This window comes from Triticum dicoccoides, chromosome 7A, assembly GCF_002162155.2.
Source record: "Triticum dicoccoides isolate Atlit2015 ecotype Zavitan chromosome 7A, WEW_v2.0, whole genome shotgun sequence".
NCBI lineage: Eukaryota > Viridiplantae > Streptophyta > Magnoliopsida > Poales > Poaceae > Triticum > Triticum dicoccoides.
In genome coordinates, this window is record NC_041392.1 from 690,467,519 (window position 1) to 690,471,029 (window position 3,511).

Here is a 3,511-nt window from a genome sequence, read left to right on the forward strand (position 1 = left end):
AGTCCGTTCTACTGTCGATGCGCTACAAGTTTGCCTTATAGTCCATCCGTCTCAAAATAAATGATAGGCATACATGGCCATTTGTATTTGTAGGCTTTCCGCTTTCCTAAACTGACATAAACATGGAGTGTTGCTAGATCTCAGTTAACTTAACCAAGTCTCAGTCAATTGACACAACATGTAAAAAGTAAGAAAAAAATTGTACGGATCTCAACATAAGATCTCACGATATAGCATCGACTAAGACTTCGTTAAATCTCAGGCATTTCTATCCGATCCTCTAAAAATAGCGGAGTATCCGACGGAATAAACCCTTAGTAGAGTATTCTTACTCTGCTAAGTTTTCGTCGGACCTAACTGATCCCTTCTATATAGCGAAGTAATTTTTTCATTTCCATTTCATTTTCGGCCACCGAAACACATTTCTTTGCTTCTTTATTTCATTCAATTACATTTTGATATATTGGAGTACATAATTCACCAATTCTTCGCTACGAGAGCAAAACCAAAGAAAACAAGAACAACAATTAGACACTTCAAAAGATATTCAACTTTCATAACTGCTCCCACTAGTTGGATTAATATCTTCTCTATGTCTTCATCATTGATTCTCTCTATTGGCTTCTCGAGCTTGCACACTTCTTTCCTCTTCGATGCTCAAGAATTCGACGTTGCTTCGCATCTAGTGTCATCTCTAGCCTCTATTCTAGCAATGTGTGCACGAGCATCTATCAAATTTTGTGCTATCAATAGATCAATGTAATTTCCTTTCCAATACAAAAACTTGCATCCATCCTACACACAAATTTGAGCAAACAATAGGATATCGAAATTGCGCTGGATCCAGTGACGAATCAAAAGAAGCACGTACCCTATCTTTTTTGCATTTGAAGGACACCCATCCGGGATGTTCGGGTATGGTGGCCAGAAACTGGGCGCACCACCTGCTGGAGGCAGTCGTCGCACTTTATGACTGACAACGGTGAGCCGATGAGCCGCTGGGCCAGCACCGAGCCCGGGTGATGGCCGGGCATGTCTGTGTCGGCGAACCACCGATAGGAGAGATCCAAGTAGCTAGAGGCAGAGTCAATACCTGCATGTGGCGTGGAGGCATTGCAGTGGTTGTGCAGTCCGGTACCCGGCCAATCCATGGCAAGGCGCAGTCGCCAGCGGTCGGAAGCGCCAAATCCGGTGGCGGTGGCGGTGGCGGTAGCCACAGATCTGCGCCGGCGAGGGGGCGAGGGAGGCACAAATCCGAGTGATCAAGGCCCGTGGCGAAGCCTACGGAGTGTCCTTGGTGGCCGGCGGGGAGGGACAACATGGGAGTGGGGTGCGGGAGGCAGAGGAGGAGATGATATTTTTACTCGGCCGCCGAATGATGGAATAAATATAGGAAGGTGCGGTACGGCTGAGGATAATTTATCCTCTACTAGCGCCGATTGGGTATCGGCTTGGTGGCGATTAGAGTAGTAAACCAAATTTTTATTTTTCTAACCGAATATATAGGATCAGTTAAAATGCCCTCAATCGATTAAGATTTAGCAATCCCCGCAAGCACATTGAGTTGCTTTACTAATGGACAACGCGTGCCTAGCTAGCTTACCCACATGACTAGATTTGTGCGGTCAATCCAAAGTCCAACTTTACTTCTGCAATTGCTTCAACACTTTCTACTATGACAATCACCAGTCAAGCCATCTTGTTCATTTGTCGTTTGGTGGTCTACGAATCAGGATGTAATTTTTATTATTTCTGGTATTCGTTGTACTGCCATGATTGAATATGAATAGTTGAAAAGTTTTTTCGCAAAAAAAAACTTTAGGCAAGTTGTACTTGCTTTAGTCAAGACATGCGAGATAGTGGTTGGAGGAGAGAAAGATGAATATGGCAGGTGGACCCACATAGTCAGTGAGAGTAGAGAGTGATCCCGACTGGGATTGTTACTTTCCGGACGCGTCAAACAGGTATAATAAACTGATCCAAGGTTGAGATAAAACTGGGATGACTGAGTACAGGGTGCCGATTTCAGGGGTTGAGAGGTTAGGGTTTAATCTCAACAAGCCGTATGAATTCAGGGTTCAAAACAGAGTACACTCACCGGTGGAATGTTCTTGAGCGTGACGAAGATGTGTTGGTTGGTCTGACCTCTGACAAAAGAACATGTGATTTCCTGCGTCCCAAATCTGCCTTCGCTAAAATGACGGTTTGCCAGACTTGGTTATGGAGCTGTGTCGGTGGCAGTAAATCCCAAATGTCTAGTCTCTAGTCCGTCGATGGCGGTGCTACTGGCGAGTGGCGAGCCGCTGCCAAATTCGTAGGGCAAGAGGTGGTTCGTGGTTTCTAGTTCTCTACCACCTCGCAAAGGCAGCGTGGGCAAATGTCGGGTCCGACCGACAGCCGGCGCTCGCTCGTCGGGCCGCGGCTCCCTGCTCGGCACGTGATTTGCCACGGCTCGGATCCGGCCACCACCCTGCGCTGACGGGGCCACGACGCACCCGTACGTAGGAAGATGAACGGCTAGCTCACGTACGTGCCGCGCGGCGCATACGGCGCCGCAGTCGTTGTGGCGCTTGGCCTTTTCTGCACGTACGTAAGTACGTACGTACGCCGTGCCCATGCCCATGCACAGTAATGTATTGTACCCCTACTTCGCAGTTTGGACGCCAGCGAGCCGGCGACCACGCGCCGAGAGTGCGTACGTACGCGGCAGCAGTGACCGCACTACGTGCCGCGCAGTGCCAACGGGGCCGGCGACGACGGCCGGCCGTTGTGGGGCAAGTAACTTGGAAGATCATTGCAGTTTGCAGAGAACCCAGAGATCGATCATCTGCGGATCATTGTGGTTGTGAGCCTCGCTATGCATCAGCGTTTTGGTGCTTACTTGCTTACCATCTCCTGATGGCAGAGCCAGCATGTTATTTGACATATCTTTAGACTTTAGGCACACGTACGAATTTAATTTTAATTTTGTGGCACGGAAGGGGTATAGCTTTCCGTGCACGAGCTCGTGGTGAAGTCATTGTCACTTGCCAGACAGGGGTTTGGTCGATCGTGACTGGGATATATTGCGTGGAAAAAATTGGATTATCTTTGGTACGGAGGGAGCACGTTGTCTCTTGACGTGACAAGTTTAATTAGGTAGGTCCTAATCTCGTAGGTCCATTTTCAAATCAAGCTAAGAAAAGGGGTATTATCAATTTTTCAAACTTTTGTGAGGCCTCTAAATTAGCTTTGGTGGTTGGCCCACCCAGCAGTGGCTGACAGCGACATTGATCGATCCTCTATGAGTGGCTGGCAGTGGCACATCGTTGCACAGCGCCGCCTGCCACCTTCTTTGAGAAAGAGGATGAATATTGCACTGCACACTGTATTACTCATCGAGAGAGGTTACATATAGCCGGGGCCTTCCACAAGATCAGGCACGCAGGCCATGAGCTAGTCGTGGAGGTTAAGATCCTAGAAAGTAGGAGTCGGGTACAAGAGTTACAATGGTACAATACATGGCATGTTA